At 47.1% G+C, this 23910-nt stretch overlaps 1 protein-coding gene across 1 annotated transcript in view; it reads right to left on the bottom strand.

Annotated features, from left to right (window-relative positions):
* The window catches only part of LOC143377485 (uncharacterized), a 33837-nt gene extending 32195 nt beyond the window's left edge, over positions 1–1642 (bottom strand). Inside the window, exon 1 of the mRNA XM_076828753.1 lies at positions 596–1642. The gene's annotated coding sequence lies outside the window, so the exon portion shown is untranslated. The remainder of the gene's footprint in view (positions 1–595) is intronic.
* Positions 1643–23910: the final 22268 nt, after the last annotated feature.

Genomic DNA, 23910 nt, shown 5'->3' with positions numbered 1-23910 from the left:
TGAAGCTTGGCGAAAATATTCCGTGAAATATGTACAGGGGAAACGTTTCTTCTCGATTTTTCTCGGTCAGCCAGAGGATCGTTATTACTGAATAAAATTCCGGGGGGAAATGAAAAGCAGGGAAGTCTGGAATGATTTTGCAAAGAACGTACGTTTCTCTAAATCTTTCCATTGCAACACCAGTATCATCGTTACAGAGATAAAACTGTTTATCACAATTTGTCGACTGATCTGAAAATTACGTGGATTCCACATTAAATATGCTCTGTCTTTGTCGCTGCAGCAAGTATGCAAATTGCAATTGATATTTAATACGGAGTTATTAATCCACTTGTAAAGCTACGCGTAACATCGCTCGCTAAGCGGACAAAGCATACGATTTAGATTCATGGGCTGTAGTTATTTTACGGTATCGTTTTACATCATTTCTTTTAAAGAACGATTTACTAAAAGGATCGACGTCTGGGAAGTCTAATGACACGATGATCTATTACCCCGAAGAATATTGCTCCCTATGCATATAAGCGAAATGATGAAAAAAATCTCGCAAGAGCAGTGCTTAATCTCTATCCAAGAGTAAAGAAGAATGACTCACGACTTAGTTGATGACGATGGCCAATTCTCGATCCCCTCGTCGCCCTTAAAGTCGCCAGATACGATCAGAACTCGCGATCGCGACGATGTGTTGATCCAGCGTCGCCGGCGCGGGACTTCGAGCTTCTCTCCTCTCTTGACGGGTTTTCATCTTAAATCTTCACCATGAGACGAAAGATGCCTCGAGGGTCGCAAGAACCAAGCAAGCTGCTTCTCGATTCGTCCCACCGATAATATTCAAGCTCGACCTTTATCCAACAAAGAAATCATGCTTCCTATCGTGTTCACGTTCAGGCTTAGCAGATTGGTCCTCCTGGTGCCAGGTGTCCCTCTCGATGACTCTCCAGCATTCGCTCAACCTTCGATGATACACTTTCAGCTACAGTTCTCATTCGACGAAGATGTTACCTCATTCCCATCCAAGTTTATCCAACAACCTCCTCCCCCAGGCTTCCAGAAGCGTGATCTCGAAAGAAGCGACAAAAGAGCTCCTTCCCTATCACGATGGAAACGGTGTCTCCTCGAGCTCGTGGCCCTTCGAATCCCGCGTTGCCTCGCGCCACAAGACTCGAAAAGCCCCCTGCTCGATCCACTCCGTTCTCGGATCTCTCCCGCCGATCGATGGACTTCCAGGCAAGGGCTTCACCCCCCAAGTCTCGCGAATTTTACGTTTCCCTCGCCGGAAGCTGGGTGCCCTGGCACCAGGACCCGTCGACGCCCGGGCGATACTCGGCTGCTCGCCGAAATCGAGAAATCGTCCGCCTCTTCCGGAGCACACGTGGAGCGAACGTGCGTACTACGTGCGTGGGTGGTAGCGTACTACTGAGTTTCACGCTCGCGAAAAGCCAATCCTGCCTCGCACCCCCCACCCCGCCGCCCCTGTCGCCTTCCACCCTCTTGGCTGCTTCGAGCCCTCTCCTCAAAACGAGTTTGCGCCCCTGCCAGACTTCAGCCGACCGCCCTCCCTCCTCTCCGCCGCTGTCTCTCCGCTTTTTACCGATCGTTCCTTTCCTCCGATATCTCCGGTCCCTCGAAGATCCATCCTCCGACCGACGATGGTGACAAGACGTCGATTCCACTCGAGATCGAACGGCTGATGTCGCTCTAGGCGATGGTCTCGGTTTCGCCGAGTTCTGGGAGGATCGAGGCGGCTTCGAGAGCGATCGATTTCTCTCTGGAGGACTAGGAGGACAAGGGAGGATCTCCGCCACCTTCCGCGCTCTTCGCTTTCGCTGAAAGACGTTCGGACTTTCCTCGCCTTCCCGTTTCAGAGGAATCTGTGCTCGTACTCGAAGGCCCCTGATGGCTTTCGACGTTAGTTGCAGTCTCGTGGAATTCTGGGATGATCGAAGGAGTTGGGGGGGCGATCGATTCGCTCCCCCCGAGGCGACAGAAGGATACGGGAGGATGTTTGCTCCTCGTTTGATGGAACCTCTGCTTACTTATGCGCTCCCCCTTCGCCGCCGCACTATGTGGCCTTCTTCTGCTTCTACACGGGGCATTTTGTCAAGGTATTTTCTGCGGTAGCTCTTCAGATTGTCGTTAATTGCATCAGTTATGAGGCTGCCTATAAATGCTTTAAGTAGAACACTCGAAATAGGGGCGTCATGTGGCTGCCTCGAAAATTCCGCTTCATTTTCTCGGCACTTTGGCGCGTCCTTCAGGAACTCCTTCCTGAAATCAATCGCCCGTCTCTCGAGAACCCTTCACCGCTGATTCTCCGATAAGATCATCCGTCGATAAGCTTATTCCAGTCGAAATAAAACACCAGCTCTTTGGAAACGCTCGAGCAATTCCTCTTCACCCTTCCCTTCGTCTTTCCCTGTATAAGGCACCTACAATTAGCAGTTGTTAAGTGAATTGTTTCGATGAATCTGAAAACGTCGAGAATAAGATGAGAGAGCAAGGAGCTTCCCTCGTCGACGTGGTTCCCAGAGATAAGTCTCCTGAAAATGGACCGAAGCTCTCCTAAAGTGAAAGTCAAGGACTGAATGTTAAGATAAACGAGTGGGGAGGGTGGGCGAAACGAAAGCAGAGGATAAAGGGACGGGGACAAACGACTGCCCTCTGAATGGAATTCACGAACGTGGAGAAGAATAAATATTGCTGAAGATAAATAGACCTGAAACAACGCCAACCAACGGTACCACGAAACGAAATTACAATCTCGCTCGATCACAAGCTTAACGCACACATAAAACATCCCTGAAATGATCCCAAGCACCCGTAATATCAACTTAGCGAAAGATTCAGTAGAGCAGGTCAATGATTGCGCCGAATATAAATGTAAGAATGAGTACACTAACGAAACGCAGCGTCAGCAAGGATAAGTCCCGTCAACTGGTTCCCCAAATGAACCTGCAGACTAAAAGCCATCCGCGTGAAAGGGTCGAAAGGGAATAAGCTTCGCAGGAAGTTCTCGCGTGCAACCAGGGCGACGAAAACTGGGACGCGCGAAGGGATCGTAGGAGATTCACCTAGATCTTCTAGTCACAGTTCGATGACAGAGAAATGCTACCTCTTGGCTTGTAACAAGCAACATGAATTGGCACTGGAGACTTGGAAGCCTCCAGAAGGAACAGAACCAACCTGACTCCCAAGTGACTTTTCTTCTTCAAATTCGCGCCACCGTTTATTGTTAACATACAGCAGAGCTTGGAAACACCACAAAAGCCACCATTAGCGTCACGAACATGAGATTCGATGAAAGCTCCAGTAAATATCGTAGAAATCTTAAATTATCTGGCTGAAGAGCTGCGAGGACAGTTTACGCCGTGAAGAAGCGTGCTCATGAATTCGCGGGGCTGACCCACCCTGCTCCCCATCGTAGGGCAGACGGGCGGGATTCGGGGTGTTTCGAGACCAGACGACGACACCCAACTTTTATTTGGCTAGACTGGATGGCGCCCTGGCTCCGGCTTTCGGCTGTTACCGCGGAAGGGAAACGCTCCCAGGAAGCAGGGGGCAGAATTATGGGCGACAGAGGGTGGGCGAGACAGCGACGGAAGCGGTCCACGAGGGATCAAGTTGGATGGATAAAACATTTATTGTTCCGACGATAGAGCGATCGACGACCACAAACGCGAGAAGCCAGGGGAACGTCCTGGTGGTATTCTCGAGGGAAGGGTAATTGCCAGGCATGGGCAATTAGAAGGAATGACTGTGGAGTGCGCGAGGTTGATCTCGTTGAAACATTCCGTAATTCCATACCTGGGCAGTTGATAAGAATGATAGAGCACTTGGTGCAGCTTACAAGGTGGTGTATAACTACTTTCCAAGTTTCACCTCCCTGGTGGCATCTTTGGAACTTCGGGAGGCGCAGCAGAACTTTGTAGAATAGAGTGCTCAGAGCAGTTCTTTGGTCAGCATCGGTGTGGAGACTATAGGGAATTAAGCTTCTTTTTATTCTTGTCTATATTTCCACATCTATGATTTGGAGGCATGGAAGTGTATACCACCTGATTCCACGAATGCGCGTCTCGTTTCTGTCAAGTGGATGATTTCATCGACCTCGTGGAGAACCAGATGCATCAAATGAGGACATTGTGCGAATTCACCCATAGCGCATCGAGCGGAATATCGAATGATGCGACTAGATTAGTCTGGATATGCCTAATAGCGAACCCTGTTTCCACACACCCCGTTCTTATTACGCTCTAATTATTTAATAACTAGAAACGAACCAGACACGCCATTTGTCGAATTACTTATCAGAAAGTCTCCCGACAAGCACGGTCGACCCAATTCACGACTCCCCCGTTCCAACCCTTCGTCCTCACACGTCGCTCGCCTCACTTTTCATTTCGCGGCACGGGCCTCGCGCGGATTTACAGGAACAAAACGACAGGGGAACGGAGCGCGTCGTTAGGAAAGGGGCGACGGGGAAAAAGAAGAGTTTCGCGGTATCGATCCATCGAAATGCCCGGCGCCGGGCGGAAATCGGTACGCGAGCCCCATTTCGCATCCATTCAGACGGCAGATTACGGCGTGTTACATAACGCCGGTCCACCGATGTAAATTTCATTACCATCGCACGCTGCCCGTTAAACGGCGCCCCGCGTCGCCGTAGTGCTTGTTTAACGAATACAAGCGGTGGGAGCCTCGTGCCGCGCCGTCCAGAACGGATTAGCGAGAAAGCTTCGATGACAGATTCGAGCGTTCCGCCCGGCGATCCCACCCACAGCGTGTCCCGGCTTTTGTACGGGGATCATACGCTCCCAGAGTCCACTTTTCACGAAGTACATACTTCACAGTGGCAACGTTTTCGAGATTAAGTCCCGACCTCGCGTAAAAAATCCATGGCCAGGAAAGTCGATGACGGTTCGTACAGTAGAGCGTAAATTATCCGAACCTCGATTAATCGAACCAGTGCTGCATCATCGCTATCCCCACCACTTCTTCGAGCCACTGTAGCGTTGCCAATTGATTGCTTGACTTTTGCGTAATATAAATTAACGCAGTAGTGCCCTTGTATTTAATAAGTAATTTTAGGTGTAATTCCTATAGTTTTAAGTCCTGTGAAGTACATGCATGCTTCATTCTCCGAACTGTTCGATTATCCGAACAACTCGAATTTCTGAACGACCTCGGTCCCAAGCAGTTTGGATAATTGACGGTCTACTGTATTAGATTGCGTCGCAGCCAAATGTAAATTAGTGATTGTTTTAGCGCGCTAGATTCATTTGCCTGTGAAATCGAAGCACCCCGTGCATCGAGCGGATCCGTGGCCGCTCGCGGAACGCCAGAGATAATTCGACGACGCTTTTGTGCCTCGAATGGCTATAAATTGAGCCAACCCATCGGAGAGCGAGCGCCCGCGCTGCTGTTGTTCGATCGATGCTGGGACCTCGTCGCCACGAAAATCGCGGGGATAAAGATTCGGACCCCTCCACCCCCTTTAATTTCACTCCTCATTGTCTCCGCGCCCCCTACGTGACCGCGTTCCAGAAAAATCGCGAGGGATTATCTTCGGATCGCCCTACCATCCACCTATTGATAATTATTATAACGGAGCCGCGCGTTATCGCCCCCCCCTTTCCGCCAACCCTAAACTCTTGACCCAGGTATTTAATGCGGCTTCATTACCCGCCACGTTAATATACACCCTCCCACGCGAGAAATTAACGAGGCCAAGTTATTTCAAAGGACCCGAGGATCCTAATACTGCTCTAGCCGGAAGTTATTGAATTTCACCGGTCTCCAAGAACCAGAGCCCTCGAACTGTATGCCACCAATTAGGCAATCATCAGCCTCGACGTTATTAACCATCGTTATTCCTGCGTGCAACTAAACTCCCACAGATCCCTGCTATTTTCGTACCAATAGATCTCGTGGACGATAGGATTTGCGTATAAGCTAAGTAGACTGTAGCCTGGGGTGGCAAATCTTCCGAGGCCGCAAATTTTGGGCGAAAGAAATTGAAAAATGTTTAAACACAAAGGCTTGAGACAACTTTAACAACAATTCACTTCCTTTCCACGTAGCAAATTCGCAATAATTCATATCTGAGTTGTCATATTGAATTACCTAATGCCTAAATTCTCTCTACTCTCAGAGTAAAAATATCATCAAATATTTCAATTTTTTTAAATTAAAATATTTTATGATATTTTAGGTGTAAAAAAATTAAAATATTTGATGATATTTTAGGTGTTAAAAAATTAAAATATTTGATGATATTTTAGGTGTAAAAAAATTAAAATATTTGATGATATTTTAGGTGTTAAAAAATTAAAATATTTGATGATATTTTAGGTGTAAAAAAATTAAAATATTTGATGATATTTCATGGAAAGGGTGGCGGGCGCTTGTTAGCCTAGGGCGCCGAATCTCCAAGCCGTCCCCGGGAATAAAAATAAAAAGTCGCCCGGACGTTGACGACAGGGTCAGAAAAATCGACGTAGAAAAGTTTGGGGACGCGTCGCTGGGATTATCGAGGAGGAGCAATAATTTAAGGGCCAGACTAGTCAGCGACACTCGTGATCGATAAACAGGCACGAAGTTCCCGCGTTTGTTTACGATCTTACGGGGGTGATATAATTTCGCGTCCACCCATTAAGTCGGTTAATTAAGCGTGGCCATTTCTCGCTTCGCTGACCGATTCGATAATACCGCGCCTACGGTCGCGTCTTCTTGGCTGGAAATCTTTGCTGAAAGAACGCGAGCGATGGAAAGTTTCACGGCGGATGCCAGCGGGAATTATTCGTCGAGGTGGAGAGCACCGAGTCCCAGAATCTCGATAAAGGATTTAATAAACGTCAGAGGGGGCGAGATGCAAGGTGTCCCCGTGGAATTATAAATTCTCGCAACGACCAGGGTCGATACGTTGAGCAAGATCGAGAGCGTCGCAATATACGTCGCCGTTTCCAGCGTGCTTCCGCATCCAGGAACGTCGAGCCCCGCAGACAGCTCGCTCGCCTCTTGTCCCAGCCGTGTCCCGCGAAGAAACTGCCAACGGAAATGGCAAGCGTATCTGGGACGATCCGCAATACTCGTCTTGCCCCCTTTCGAGGGAGAAATCTCTAAAAATCGCGAAGGATCACGTTCCCTTGAGAGCAAAGTCCCCGCTCTCTTCGACCACCAAGCACTTTCCATTAATATTCGCCAATGCTGCGAGACCCACGCATAATCCAGATCACCAGGTTCTTTAGAATCTTGCTTTTAAGCGGCTGAGCGCGGCTCCTTGTTTTCAATATCCACTCTGTCTAGGGGCATCCGTTTCTCCCCGGAGCTGTTCTAATTAGGGCAGACGTTTCACGCGAGATTAGACTCGGAGGGCTCACGCGCGATAATCGACTGGTGGCCGTCTAATTGCGTTTTACGTAAGCTGGGGGGTGTGGAGCAGGTGCCAGTGCAAGCGCGTAAATTCTTGGGACGAAAGCTTGACTCGTGGCTCGGTAGGTGGACGAGTTAAGAGAAATCGAGAAGCGTTTTTGCTCGCACGGTGTGTGGTAATTAAACGGTCTTACGCGGTGGGTAATCTAGGCTGAGGGATTAGCGGGATATTGCTTCGTGTTAGTGGCAGGGTGGAGACGGAGGAACGCAGTGGATGAGGACAGGAGTTAATTTCGAGTTTCCTCGCTGCGAAGGGGACTGTTAGGTAATTCTGTGGAGGAGTTAAGATAGCTCGTGCGACGCCGTTTTCCACGGCGTTTCGTGATCGACTGGACCGGAAGCCCCGCGGTGACTCAACAAATTCTAGCTTTGTTCCCTGGAGGAGTGGAGAGAGGAACGGGCGAGCGAGACAAAGGAGCCATGCAAATGCACAATACACGCACATTTTTGCGCAACAGGTGGCCATCAGTCGTGGCCGGAGATCGAGTTAGAAAAGTCGTTTGGACGGCCTCGTGTATCCTCCGATATTCGGTAACCCGATCGAATTATCGCCGCTCTGGACACGCGCGACGAGTGTCTCTTAAAAATACTTGTAATAGAACGGTCACGTTCCCATCGTCGGATAGTTTGATCTTGGTATAACCTGGACGAGCATTAACCCTTAACTGGTATCCTGGGTCGCACATGACCCCAAGCACGCAAAGTTCGCTGCAAAATTTTTGGTTGTCTAAGTTTGTCAACTGAATTTCTAATTAATTCTATAGTTTAACTTTCTACGTTCCTATTATTTTATACATTACCTAAGAACAAAATATTCATAGAGGATGATCTAGTGTCGACTTTACAAATTTCTGTGTCCTTTTTTATTTGGGGTCTGCCACGACCCCAGTATACCAGTCATGTTTGCCAAAAACAGTATACCAGTTAAGGGTTAAGGAAAGTGCAATAAAGTCTCACGGTCGGGAGAGCGAAGGTAACTTACCGTGACCTCGTTTCGAGCTGATATCCCGAGTCGTTAAGAACAACGATGATCTTAAGGAGGCTGGATTGCGTTCGAATTCAATTTAATTTAATACGATGCAAACTGCGGGGTACAGTAAGTACTAATGAATAAAGTGTACCTACTCAGGAATTGCGGGAACACGGCGACGAAGGGAAAGGAACGAAAGTAGAGACTAAATCTCTTGGAGAATTTGTGAGTCAAGAGTGTCAGGATCTTGAGTTGCTTCTTCAAAGATCATGGGGGCGTTTGCTCACGCTTACCTTGCTAGATTCTTTGCAACATGTGCTCGAAAGATGACTGATTTTTCTACAGCGATTCTTAGGGCAGGTTAAGCTGAAATTCCTAATTCGCTCCAGCCGATTAAATCGCGGTGCGACCGTAAATGTCGAGTCGGTCACCCGGTGTGCAAGGAGCCCGAAGACGTGAACGGTATGCGGAAAAGCAACCCGCCGGTTTATTTCATCAAGTCGCGGTCTGGCGGCCGCGGGATAAGGAGCTTGCGACTTGAAATGCAAATTCGAACGGATACAGCGACGTTTACGAGATCAACGGACCAGCCGGGTTAACTCAAGAGCATAAAACTGAACGATACGACGTACCGCCGCCTAAAGAAACCTCCGGCCGGAGTTTCCATTCCGAAATTCGACCCTTGACCGAGTCTCTTCTAAAATCGAATCCCCTCTAAACTGTTCCACCCTCCGAGAGGATTGTTTCACTCGCAAGCCGCCGAGTCCCATTTGCAAATGAATTTTCCCCAGCAATAAAGCAGTCTCGAAGTCCTCCCCGACTCTAAAGTAGACACCCGATCGCGATAAAAGGAAGAGGGTATGATCCATTACATCCAACATTTCACAAAAATCACTGGTGATAAAGTCAGGTAGCGTGCTCTTCGTAAATGTCTGTGGAAGGTCCTGTGTTACTACAGGCCAGAATCCTTCCTGAGCCCCGGAAATTACGATGTCTGCACAGTGGCAGGATATCTAACCCGCGTATATCATCTCCATCTCTCTTTCCCTCCAGTTCCGGTCACTTCTCCGTCGTCTCGGGACCATCTTCGGGTGTGAAATTTTTATTCCTTACCCCTTGAGCATCCCACTATCCAAAGGAAATGATTTCCGGACCGTATGTCACCGATATCGTAACCGAAAGTACCTGTAAGTAGTATAGCTCGACGATATCTCAGACGTGTATGGTATAGCAAGAACTCTGGTGTTTTCTATATTATTTCCAAATTCACGAAGCTTATGTGGACTTCCTTGAATGAATAGAAGGATGGCAGTGTCAGAGACACGCGAAAGGGACGCGACCTGGTGAATTTGACCCGGCCGATAATTAAGCGTCCTTTGCCGCGATTGTTTCGTCCACGTACGATATCAATGGCCTCGATTAAGGGGTTGCAGCCCTTGTCACCGCGGGTCGAAACGAGCGTTAAAGCGAAATCACGTCGGGAACGTTAATTGGCTGCTCGTTATTTTTCGCCCGGAACCCCCCTCCCACAGGGTGGCTAGACATTCGAAGTCGGTCGGCCGTAATATCGGAAAACAATCAAAAGTCAAGCTCACACCACCCTTACCCCGGAGATCCGAGTATCTCATCCCTTCCACGTGCAATCCCGTTCTGCCCAGGGCAAAGACTAACCCTGTCAGGGTGCACAAGCCTCCCCTCCTCATGACCTCAGGTTAATTCAGATCGTATTTCCTCCCATTCGATATTTCCGACACCCTTCCACCGTCCAACCTTCCTCTTTGTTCCCTTCTTGACTTCTTCTTGCTCGAGCATGTCGACACGCCCCTCTTCAACCCTTTCCACACACTTGCCACTTTTTCTATATTCTTCCAGCTTGCGGCTTGTTCCTCTGTCCTCCTCCACCTCTAATTGGTCCTCCCACCCCATTCTGCATCCCAACATGATGCTCGATATTTTCATTTCCTCGCACTCCTTACAGTCCTACCTCCCCACTGTCCCCTTTCTATGACACTCGCGAGTCCCTTCGTTTGATCGCTCCTAATACTCTTCGCCAACCCTTATGGCTGTTGCTCTCGATGCTCCCAATACCCCTTTGCATTCCATCAGCGAAACTTGTCGACACACTCACCCTGCCACATTTTACATCCTCCTGTTTCTCCGTCCCACCCATCGAGTCTCTTTCGTTTCTCTTTTTTTCACTGGTTCAACCGCGATACCCCTGATATCTTTGTTTCCTGCCTCCACCCTTTCGTTCCCATCAGCGCTTCCGATTCAATCGTCCTCTGTCGGTTTTCCCGCTTTTGCCCCTCGGCCGTGTTTCTCCCGCGGCGGTTGTCCACCCCCACGGCTGCAGAGCCGATGAAAAAGGACCGCGGCGGACTGTAGCCAGTTTATCGGGGAAGTCGGTCGATGCGCAGGGGGCAGGGGCATAAAATACGGCCTCGACAGGGAAAACGGCTCCCGTTTCCGTTCCTCCGGGACCCCGGTGTAACGTACCTCGTTAAGCTAACGCAATTTATTCCCGGCGTTTCCGATCGCCGGGAATTACAAGCCTACGCTGACGCCCCGGCATCGGGCACGAGTACGCGGCTCTAATAAGCCTGAAGAAACGTCGCTTATTGGTCTCGGGGAAGAAAAACGTCGGGCATAAATCGTTGCGTCGAGATCGGAACGTCAACCCCCTCCCGCTTCCACGCGTCTCTCAGAAGCTTTCTTACCATTCCAGCTCTCTATGAGCGTAAAGCTGGGGGAAATAAAGGAAACACTCGACACTTTATACCAGTGATGAGCAACCTTTGGCCCGTAGTGGGCTAAAAGTGGAGACCTAATACTCTACGCGGGCCACGATATTAAATACTTAAATATACCTGCTGATCAAAGAATTTTAATTTATTGGGTGAATTTGTTATTCCTGACATAGACTTATATTTGAACGCTTTATACAACGCAGAGTAGAAAGCACATGAAAGATCATGGAAGAAGTGTGCGCACCCAGATTGCGGTCGTCGATCGATACCTGGTCTCCAGCTACGTCAGCCATCGAATTCTTGCTTGATCAAGGCTTCCAGGGGAAGATATCACTCATATGTGCGGACGGCATAAATCTGGGGGTGCAAATTTACTCACGGAACGCGAGAATTATCTCTTGCCCCGAAGCTTTTAATCTGTCCTCTTCGCGTTGCTAATAATCGCGTTTCGATGTGTCTCTTTGCCAGGGAACTGTGTATTTGCGCACCCGCGAGGATGCTTCATTAACACGCGATACGTTTGTACGCGTTATCGATGAGCCAGCCGGGTTTATTTATTGGGAGAAGCGCGGCAGGGAAGTGTTGACCCTCTGCCTTTTTCTCCCCATCGCGATCGGTTCGCCCTGTTATCGTCTCCCGCTCGCGACTCCCGCGAGCACAGCTTTTAATTTCCATTGCGGTGTTTCTCTAATTTCCGCCCTGTCCCCGACCGACACCCTTTACCCGCGTAAAAACCACGGACAGGGTAATAATTTACAAGCGGCGCGAAAGTGGGGCGACGCCCCGCGTCGAGGATTCCTGTTAGCGTGCTCGCCTCTCCCGCGATGCGACTCCTCGATATGCAAACGACGCGAGGAATGAGGTTTTCTTTTGTAGTGGAGATGCAAGGTGGTAAGATTGAGTCGAAGAAGGGGATGATAGAATTAAGAGGAGAATAAGTCTCATGTTTCTTGAAAGGTTTGGTGGGATATCTCGAGAAGCACTCGGTCGATTTGGTTGAAATTTTCAGGGGATATTCTTGGAGCATGCTCGGAATTAGCTGGGGGTGGAATTTTGTTTAATAAGTGCTGTGATTTCTGTTATACAGTGGAAGAGCTAAGGTGGAAATTTGTAGAATTGCTTATTGTTACAAACATTTTTGAAGTTTTAATTTCGTAGTTCGGTAGCTACTGTATTCAAAACTTCTGTACACGATTCCGAGATCTTTTTCTCACCCACGCCTCAGAAACTGTGTATTGCGAAGTAATCCTTCAAAGACTTTAGAATAATTCTCAAAGTCTAGATCCCCGTAAAAAGTCAGGGAAACGCTTTGAACATCAATAACATTTTGCAGCTCATTTTTGCCCCGCCCGAACGGAAACTGAGGCATCCGTTTAACGCGGAGAATGCTGCGCAAAAACCTCGGCGATACTTGGAAGCGCAGTTACAAGAATTTTCAACAAGGAAACTTGGGCGGAATCGAACGCCAAGGGTGTCGGTGCTAAAATTCCGTTTCTTATATCGATTCGCAACACCATCCCCAGCGAACTTGGATAATGAATTCCAATCATTCCCTTCTCTCTCGAGGAAATATCCGAATCGTTTAAGAACGCTGGGAGCCGCCCACCTCCACCGCCAATTTCAATAAAACACCAGCGAACTTCCTAATTTCGTTTGTCCCCGAAAGCAAGATTCCCTTGTATCGCTCGAAACGACGTCGATTCGAGCTTCCTTCCAACGAGTCATCGCCGATTAATCATCCAGAGGCTGATGGAAAAAGTTGATTTTATTCAGGCAACGTCGGCCTGGTGTTCCCTAGCCGCGATTAATTAAGCCGCTTCCGCCATTAATAACGCGAGAAATTAGACGACATGGATTAATTCTGCTCTCAAACGAGAGGATAATTTAGCATCGACGTTGGCTGCACTAACGAACAAAGTGGGAGGGAAGAAAAATGTTGAACACGTCCCTGTAACACGCTGCAAGCTCGCGTTACGGAACTTCCAATTATCGTTGCTTCGGGAGAGGGCCATTCTTTAATCCGGTAGACTGCAGAGCCTTGAGATATCTTCTGGGATGGTTTAAGAGGCTGAGGCACAGGAATTTTCAGGTATGCTACGGAAGAGAATCTTCCGGTCCTCCGAGAAAATAAGTAGCCGTAATATTAATTAAGAGAAACAATTCTCCAGCTTGATAAATAATCACTCTCGCGACGGTGGAAACGAGAGGAGCTGGGGTATTAGTTTCGATTGCTAGAGATCCCCCTTAGAAACTGGAACGTCGAGTACGAAATGGAGGAATGCCTGGAGATTTTCCGCGTTACGGCGGGAGCCTTAGACCGCCAATCGCGGGAAAAACTTCTCGACAATATCTCAATTGTAAATATCGCGCGGGGGCGTACACACGCGGCCGCTTCCCAGCGGATCGACGGAAGTTTCGCGGGAAGATTGGTTCGGTGCACGTGTCGTCGCTGAGACCCGCGACTTCCCTCAGGGACGGCCGAGATTTCCAATTTCCTCCAACGAGCATCTGTGTTGTACATTGAGATTGAGAGCCGCGTCCGTGACTGAGAAGCTACAGCTTCTCGTCCTTAAAAAGCTTCTTCGTTAAATTTCTTGAGAAAGGCGAATCATTTTAGCCGCAGGAGACAAGTAATGATCGCTTTCGTTTGCGTAAGGTGAAATTCTAAGAGGATTTTCTTAGAAGACGAAAGATGGGAAGCTAGAGAGAGACATTACTTTAGTACTTGGAAATGTTACTGTCTATCTATTCAGAATCTATTCGAGGAGTCCTACGCGCACAGTAGGTGGAGTCAGGCTGACCATTCGCGGACTCATATCACTTAAAATCGCGCCTACGCGTACTGTTCGCATCGAGTAACCCAGAGACTTTAATCGAATCGAATGTTCTTAACCAGTTAAACACAATATCACTCTTTTGAAACGAGAAATTCTCTGCGAATTAACTGATCCATGTTTTGAACAAAATTACGGTTCGGCTCGCCGGTAATCCTGAGGATTCGACCACCAAGGCGAGAGTAGATGTATTAAGACAGAAGGGGACTAAGAATTGAAGAGTCCTCGTAGAAAACACTGTAAGTGCCATAAATTAAAAAAGAAATTTATCGAAAAATGGTCTGCGTGCCAATGGTAATAATACTACAGTATAAAATTTGATTTTTGGCACTTACAGTGTTTTTTACAAGGACTCTTCAATTAACTATAAAAGGGAAAATAAAGATCCTGATTCTCTCTTTTAGTACAATTTATTATTATTTAATATCGATATCGCGTGGTTACATGAAGAAGTTACAGGAACGAAAGAACTTGAAATATTAATTCGCAGCTGAAGTCCTCCAGGTAATTCAACTAAAGCCGATGCCTCTTCGCCGAAGTGGAGTGTCTCCTCTAACTCTGAACCCCTTAATGGCATCAGCGCACACAATCGCACTTCCACGACTCTGTATTCACCTTTGAAATTTCATAAGCCCAGGACGCAGGCTTGCGTATTTAATAAACTTCGAAAGTCGTGGCTGCCTTCTCGACTCGGGAGTAATTAGAATCTTATCGCTGGTCCAGCGTCTGAAATTACCGTAAACGTAAGAATGTCAGAGCCACGAAGAAAATTCATGCCCGCTGACAACGACGAGGATACCATCGTCTTTTCCGCTCCTCTTATCGCCGTTTCCGCTATCCTGCCCGTTCCCAAGCAATATTTTATCCAGCCGTGCTTCGCACGAAATGTTTACCGTCCCTCTAGCAACCTCCGGACAACGATACTCCATTTCTTTCTGTTTGCACAGTAAAAGAGGGGTTTCGATCTCCATGCACGTAAAAAGTTATACGCAAAGTTCCACAACCACTCGCGATCCATCGCGAGGTAAGCCTCCGTTCGGAAGTTTAGGTCCGTCGTTTCGCAGCTCTAGCTGGGATTTCTGGGAAGAGGTCTGAATAGATGTTACCGTACTCCCTCTGCCCGAATCCACGGAAAACCTCTCGAAATTACATTCAACAAGAGGATCGTACTAGTACCTTGTTTCGAGTGGCGAGGGATTCGCGATGAAACGCAGTCGGAAGCAGTGACCCCGAACCTCTGGACCGCTCGTGTACCAGCTCGGAAATTCTGCTCGCAGTGGCAGCCACGAGGGAAGAGATCGGTCCGCGAAGAACGGCGCCGGGGAGAAATTCGGAAAAGGAGATTGCAGCGGGGTGGGATTACATCGATAGAGAGGACATCGGAAAATGTGGAACAAACGTAAGCCGGTTATAATGCGAGCAAACATATATACGCGCGTCGATTTAGAGCGAGCCGTAATTGAATTTCTGGCCGAGGTACAATGGCCGTAATTCTGCTGGGGAAAAAAGGCTCCGCGGGACCATATTTCACGCTCTGGCCGCAGGCTTTCCAAGCTTCCACGGAGATAGCGCGGGAATTTTCCGGGTGCTTTTAGTCGTCGCGTCGAACACGCCTATAAATTCGTCTTTTAATAACTGTCATTAAACATGGGGAACGGATGGCAAAGGGAGAATGGAATTGTCCCGCGAGGGATCCGTGAGGTGGACCATTGCCGGCGAAAACCCCTGTAACGTGACTACACGTAGCTTCTCATTTTTCAAACAGAATCTAGGAAACTTTCTCCCCAATTTATTTCCACGGCTATGCAGTAGCTGCCGCTGCGTCACGGCGCTCGGGATTTCCGTTTAATCCGTTTCCACGGTAATTTAATATTCTGTGTGTGCCTCGTTCTGGCACGGCTCGTTTCCAAACGAAATTCCCAATCTTCCGTGGTATCTTATCGATTTCGTTAATTAGTATCGGCGAAATTCGTTACAGGTTCCCGCGAGTGGGTCGCAGACATTCGCTGGGCTAGGTATCGAGCACAGTGTTGCGTATAATTTTCACCCGCGACTGAAACAGACAAACAGTTCCTAATATGTCTAATGAAACACAATAATCCACGACGAGGATCGCTCCACAAAAGTTTTAGCAGCAGAACGAGGGAACGCCTGCTAAATTCTACGTTTCGCCTGATTCCTGCACTGGTTACCCAAAATTCCTGAAAATCAGAGTTACCCGGAACAGCGCGGAGGCGGCGCGTGCACTTTACGGATTATCGCGTACAGGCTGGTCTACCCGGAAATCTCCCAACCGCCCCTCGATATGCTTCTACTAAAATACATTTGTCGCGCGTAACGAGCCGCGAACGGAATCGTTTCGCAAGCCTGCAACCCACCCGAGTTCCGGGAACATTTGCTCGATTTATTAATACGAGCCGCCGAACTGGGCCAGCTCGAAACTCGTACTTTCCCTCCGCTCGTTCCACGAATTGTCCTTCCATCGTTCTATCGCCCCATCGCGCGAAACGTGGCGAAACGCGAGGGAATTAGCGGGAACTCGGCCTGCGAAATTTAGAGTCTCGAGACCCTTCAAACTCGCGCAAAGTTTCTCGAATATCTTGCAGCGTTTTTGTCCCATCGCCCGAGGTACTGTACCTTTCCGCGGCTTAGAAAGCGTAAGCCTGATTCCTTTCAAGCAGAAAGAGGCACCCAGAGGAGGTGAAATAAGAAACGGGCAGAAGCTAGTTGCCCAGCAAACGGGAGAGATGGCATTATGTCTGTAAATCGTAATGCGGCTATTAAGCGGGCAAAATGCATCCGTTAACGTCGATATCGGCGCGGAACACGCTCGACGCGCAAATGTACCGCGGGGCTTTGCACGACCACTACCGCTACAGTTTTGAAGAATGCCTCGCTTTATTAGAGACCGTCCAATTGCTATGCTCATTGCGCTAATTACGAGGATCGTTTAATTGGAGACTCTTGAGATCCTCGGAGAACTCTGTAAAGACCCTTGTGCCAGTATCTGTCTACAGTCTTTACTATACCATTGCAGTAGGAGTTATGAAAATTGGCAGCGATTACTCAATCGGAGTAACATTCGATTCTTCGTCGATGTAGCGGTGATATTCAGTGGCGGATTTAACGGGCGGCTAGAAAAGTTATTATTATTTTTAGTAAACTATCTCTTCATATTCCTGAAAAAAAATTTCCTTAGGGGGTCATTCTACTTTGATCGGCCGAAACATGAATATATATTTAAAGATTTTTTTCTCAATAAATAGAACATATTATGAAATAAATCTTTTTTTAATTTTTTTTAAGCTACTCTTATGATGCAAATTTTTTTTTTTAAAGTTTTTTGTTAATTTGTTTCATATGTTTTTTTATAGCGTCAATGTGACACCTACACAAAAGAGGTATGTTTGCGGCGTAGGTGATTTCCCGGCTCAGGCTTATCTAAAATAAAATACTCGAAAAGTTTCTTAATCTGCATGAGTGTCGCTATCGCCCGTAGCTGAATTAACAATTTTTGTCGAAAAATAACCGAGATTTTTCTCGGGGAACATTCGAGAAAACACTCTTTTGGGGAACTATTTATTTCAATCCGACGCCATTTTGTTATTCCTCAACATAAATTGTTAATTCAGTTAAGGGCGATAGCCACACTCATACGCATTAAGAATCTTTTCGTTTTTTTTATTTCTGATAAGCTTGAGCCGGGAAATCACCTACGCCACGAACATACCTCTTTTATGTAGGTGTCACATTGACGCTATAAAAGAACATATGAATTAAATTAAAAGCAATCTGTTTAATTTTTTTTTGTATAATATAAGAGTAGCTTAATAAATTCCAAAAAGATTTATTTCATTATATATCCCCTACAGCACATTTGTTGCAGAAATGTCTCAGTTACGTTGCGGTTTAATATTTGAGATTTTATGATAGAGAAGTTTGTTCAGATAAGCAACAGTTTGCCTTATCCATACTGGAAAATTAATTTGTGTATCATGGAATAAAAAATTATTCAAACTAACTATTCAGTTAGTTTCCTCAGTTGGGTCGCCGTAATGAGACTTTAAACATCTACGATTTGATCTTGAGGAGGAGGCGCTAAATACAATTATATAATTGAACGAACTTACCTAGTGAAGTTCGATTAGAATTGTATAAGCGCCTCCTCCGAAAAGATCAAACCCACCCTTTCTTTCTTCTTTCAGAAAAACCCATTATCTAGTACACTAGAATAACCCAATCAATTACGGCAACACTTTAAAATAATGAGGAGCGCGGCCGACGCCGCTTGCGTGTTTTATTTTATGTTAAAGATGCGACGATACTGGCATAGAGTAGGGGTACTACGATTTGATCTTTTCGGAGGAGGCGCTTATACAATTCTAATCGAACTTCACTAGGTAAGTTCGTTCAATTATATAATTATTTATTAAAGGAATTATTGAATAGAGCTTAAACGCTGGCATTCTCGAAAATGTACCTAACCTTCTGTAAGTATTCTCCGAGGAATCCTTAGAATTCCCTCCCTGAAAGTAGCCACGTTGAAATGCAACTCGCGTGAAATTCATCCTCCCCCGGAATTCTTCCGCATCTCCCGAGACGGTGTCGCGAATTTATAAACCCTCCCCTACGCTGGGGCATACGTTTCGCCGTGACTCCGCGCGCTGCAAGCCACGGATCCCAATGCGCATTACTCGCGCGTATGCATGTGTGCGCCGCGTTGTTCAGAAGCGTACACGTAAGTACGCTCGCGTGCACGCGGATGCGTCTGCATAGATACTCGCATTTGCCGTGGGTAAATGAAGGCCGGGGCGTGTGCGGTGTACATTGTGCAGCACGGGAAGTCAGGGTGGCGCATGTCGCGCGATGTTACAGTTGCATTAACAACGGCACATAATCCAAAAGTACTTGCAGCCAGCACGCGACACACTTGGCATCACCCGCCGAGAAGCCGGTGGGGTGAGTAATAGTATTGATCGGAGCTTGTCATTCGCCGAAATCTTTCTTTCGGTTCCTTTTTCACGGTGTCTCTTATCCAACCCTTCGCATCGAAACGCTCCACTTACTTTACGATCGATAGCGGGCCTGCCGAGCGAAATAATTTCACACCGCCCTCGATCGATACCGTTTCCACCCCCTACGATTCCTCCAACATCACCAGCGACCCTCAATCCTCTGCAAACACTCCACAAATAATTAAACAACTACCAGCCCTTCCCAAAGCCACTTCCAGCGGACCCATTCCTCTTTGAAACTATAGAACAGAAATGTTCAAAGAGTCTGCAACAGCAGCATACACAAAGCTTCTTCCAGGCACAAGGAAAGCCTCGGTGGACGAGTCTCTCGTTACCTCGCGGGTGCGCGCGTGTAAGCCAGCCGGATTTCTCGGCAGCGCGGACAGAGGAGACGTGACTAGCAGGACTCGTAATTTTCTGTCTGCGTCCTCGCCCCTGTTTTGTCATACGCGAGCGTCACACAGCAGCCAGAGACACGAAACGAGCTCCTGCTGGCGAGTGCCGTCGCGGAGAGCTCGGTAAACATCGATGCGGCCAGCATATTGCGCTGGTGCATCCGTCCGCGAAAGCTGCGCCAGTGTGCACCTGCAGGATGAATAGCCCGGGCGTCGACTTCGCGCTGGTATCTCGTTAAAATCGGAAACGCAGCTGGTGGGGTATCGCACACGTGCGACGCAGAGCGACGGAGAAGATTCGAGGTGTGTTTGAACGCTCCGGAAGCTCGGGAAATGCTGGAATTGTTTCTCGATCCTCCCTCTGTAACCGATATTTATTCGCTTTCGAGGCCCCCCGGGGGTTGTAAATATTTGGAGGGTGGTCGAGACCTCGAGCGACGATTTTTATCCTCTCCGAGTCACGGTCGAGGCGAGTCTCTCTTTAACAACGGGAGAGACGGTGCCCCGCGCTCGGAGGGGCTCGCGCCACGAGGAAAGCGCGCGACGAACGAGGATTTCCTCGTGGAAACAATAATGCCTCGAAGCCAATTTAACATCCACAAACGCCGGGACAATTTAGTGGAACCTCGACTCGAATTCTTCGCCAAGCTTCGTTTCGCATTTCTGCCTCCACTCGTAATTGGACCACGCGTATTTCCGCCTCGCGCATACGATTGTCCCCGAAGGCGCTGTTTAACGTAATGCCCGTAACGCTGGGAATTTATCGTGGGCCATTAGTAGGGCTCGTGTTAAATCAAGAAAGTAATTCCTCCCTCCGGGAACAACGCGGGCGACAGGTTTTCTGTCGGGGAAATCATCGGGACGCTCGTGGAAGCTCGACTCTATTTTTCACGAGCAGCTAGGAAACCGCGGCGAGTGAAAATCTGCACGCTTTAATCGCCTCGAGGATCAATTACGAGCGCCCGGTAATTACGGAGGCAATTAATCGTTAGCGATACTCGCAGGGCCTCGTTAAATTCGTTACTACTTATCTTTTTACTCGGAGCTCGCTCAACCTCGTTACCTCCGCTGCTAATAGTCTCGTTTCGGCGAAAAGAACACCGTGCGCATTGAACTCGAGCAGTGGAACCGGCTCGTTCAATCAAGCTGCACCGAGTGCCAACAATTTTTCCGTCGGATTGATTTCTGTGGCAGGTCCGATGATTTATTCCGCGTTCGTCGATCGCGTAACGAAAGGGCTGGGGCAAAGCTAGTCAAAGCTTCGGCGTTTCCTTTTCTGCTCGCCTGATTCCTCGATTATTCCCTCCCCTTTGTGGCCCTTCTCTCGCTTTGCACCCTAGTGATCGTTCTTGGAGAACAGATAGCGGCGGAAATGCTTGGATCGCCTCAGTGGAGCACTCAGAATTTAATTTTGGGGGAGCCGAGTTGAACGGGTATAGATGTTTTTAAGGCAAATACAATAAACTTCGTTAGGTGGTTATAAACATTTATTTAAAGAATGAAATACAGTTTCATTTTCTTCTTAAAAATTTTCTTGAATCACTTCAGTCGTGGATACATTAATCTCCTTTTTCTTTGGGGGATGCCAAGACCCCTTGCCCCCTTCCCCGTCTGGGTGGGCCGCTGGATCACCTCACCAATCAGCTGGAGTGCTATCGTTTAAAGAGGTGTCAACTTTGAAGAGATTCAGTGTTTCTATGTCACTAAAAATCCTTCCCTTAGAATATCAGATCGACCAACAGCCCCAAGATGTAGTATTCACTGGCTCGGTACAAAAATCCAAGGCGAAAGGGTGAAAACTCTATTCGAAAGCAATGTAGCGACAAGTCCCTTGATAGATTCCCATCACGAAGGTGTGAGCACGGCTACAGAGGACTCGGCGATATAGCGTCTGGGGACCGGAATCAGTTCAACAACCTCGGGAGCAACGGCAAAAAGGAAGGTCGTTCTTTTCGCTTGTCTGCCGGCTGGAATTTTCAAACGCCCGTTTGCATGCACCCTCGCGAAAGAGATCCAGCTTGGACGGCACGTACCGCTTAAAGGGATAAATTTCGCGGCGGGGCTGTGAATCGGAAGAATGAGACGACGATCCCCGCGAACAAACTTATTTAAAATCCTCGACACGTGCGACCCTTCGAGGTCCTTGGGAGACAGCAGCGAGCAGAGGCATCCCGCGACTCCCCTTCGCCGCTAAGTTTTCGCACGAAATGGTGATTATTCTGGAATTAGAAAATTGAAAGTAATATATACTTTTTCTGTGCAGTGACGGCCTGTCATAGGACGTCGCCTGACAGAAGTACGGGGTCTTGAAGCTTTTGCGTCTGTGCGCCTGGCAATAGGCAAGGCAGGAACCACAGCGAGCTTTCGCAGCGGAGCTTGGCGGGTTGCTGCACACGGCGCTGCCACTTGCCTTTCAAATACTATCTAGGTAACTGTACAAGTACTAAATAATAACTATTTTAAGGGTCAGTCAAATTTGGGCTGTAGTAATTACCACTCACTAAGTTTATTTCGTCAATAAGTAAGTTTAAGCGTTAAATAAAGTGTTAGTTGGTTGTCCAGCTCAATGAGTCGAGCTATAAACAAGAGAGGGCTAGTGATCCTCTAGAGGCGGTATTCTCTGTCGGTACTTATTCTTAAACAAATGCTTAAGCATGCGGTATCCTCTACTAACCTAGTAGCTAGTAAAGTATGCCGAATGCTTAAGCATTTGCTTAAGAATAAGTAGCGACTGAGAATACCGCCCTAGCGAGTGATCGGTACAACCGCAGGCATTTTGGAGCAAAACCGGAAATAACATAACCTAAGCGTTTATCTATCTCTTTCTATTAGTATTTCTCTCTCTCTCTCTCTCTCTCTCTCTTTCTGTCAGTATTTCTGTCTCTTTCTTTTTTACACTTCCTTTCTCCGTCTACTTCCGCTTTTGTTCCAAATCGCGGCAACCAATCAGCGACGATACACGTTATTCCGATCACTGCCTAGAGGATTACTACAGAGGGCTACGTAAATTTTTCTTCAATTTTTTTGGCGGTTTTATTGAAATTTTCGAAGAAAAGTGCGGACGGTTATTTTGTTTGGAGAGTTTACATGGTTATTGTATAGTTTTTAAGTAGAAAAGAGTCGTAGTTCTTTGAAAAATACATAATTCAGTGGAAGTAGTACAGCAATGAGGTTAGAATAGATGCGTAGAGTATACGTAACTGATTACATACTTCTTAATAAGTTTATTCTGCTTTTAAACAAGTGATATCATTTAAATAACTTACCTAACCTAATTCTTTGTACCTGTCGTAACATTTATTATACGTTTTCTGTTTACTTTGCTGATACGGTAGTAGAATTGGACAGCGTTTAAGTGTATTCTGTATGAAAAAAGGGTTAAATTGGAAAGATAATTTAATTCTTTATTCGTTTTACATGAAATTATGTTGTAACACCTGTCGTATTTCCTATAATACACAAGTCAGGTTATTAAAAATATTTTTCTTCTTTTTATAGGTAAAACTCGGGAATATTTCTCCGTGAACAGAAACTTGAAGTGGAACAATGGAATCCTGTTAACCTCAACAATGAACATAAGAAGACGTAAACATAATGTTCTCCTGATACATATTGGCCAAAACCTGGCATAAATTATCAGAACGCACAAAATTTGGGCTTCGTAACAGGATAACATGACTTCGAAGGAGGTGGCGCAAAGTAATGTCTCCGGAAAGCGAATCGAAGACGCAGAACTATTCGAAGCAGAAGTTTCGCTGAAATTTAGGATACCTTCTTGCCGCCTCATGTTCTCCTGATACATATTGACCAAAACCTGGCATAAATTATCAGAACGCACAAAATTTGGGCTTCGTAACAGGATAACATGACTTCGAAGGAGGTGGCGCAAAGTAATGTCTCCGGAAAGCGAATCGAAGACGCAGAACTATTCGAAGCAGAATACTACCTATATCGCACCATTGCAATGTATTGAATGTATTTTGAGGAAAATAAAGTGGAAAAAAACTCTAGAAAAGTGTACTATCATTGTAGAAACCGTCTTGAACATTCCTATCCAAACTCCAAAATTCTCTTACATAAAGTGTTAATTCGAAGAAGGTGGCGCAAAGTAATGTCTCCGGAAAGCGAATCGAAGACGCAGAACTATTCGAAGCAGAAGTTTCGCTGAAATTCAGAATACCTCTTTTCGCTTCATGTTCTCCTGATACCTGGGCCAAAATCTGGCAAAAATTTTCAGAATGCACAAAATTGGGCTTTGTAACAGGAGAACATGATGTCGAAAGAGGTGGCGCAAAGTAATGTCTCCGGAGAGAGAATCGAAGACGCAGAACTATTCGAAGCAGAAGTTTCGCTGAAATTCAGAATACCTCTTTTCGCTTCATGTTCTCCTGATACCTGGGCCAAAATCTGGCAAAAATTTTCAGAATGCACAAAATTGGGCTTTGTAACAGGAGAACATGATGTCGAAAGAGGTGGCGCAAAGTAATGTCTCCGGAGAGAGAATCGAAGACGCAGAACTAT

The sequence above is a fragment of the Andrena cerasifolii genome, chromosome 16, assembly GCF_050908995.1.
Source record: "Andrena cerasifolii isolate SP2316 chromosome 16, iyAndCera1_principal, whole genome shotgun sequence".
Lineage (NCBI taxonomy): Eukaryota > Metazoa > Arthropoda > Insecta > Hymenoptera > Andrenidae > Andrena > Andrena cerasifolii.
This window is presented reverse-complemented; position numbering and strand designations above follow the sequence as displayed.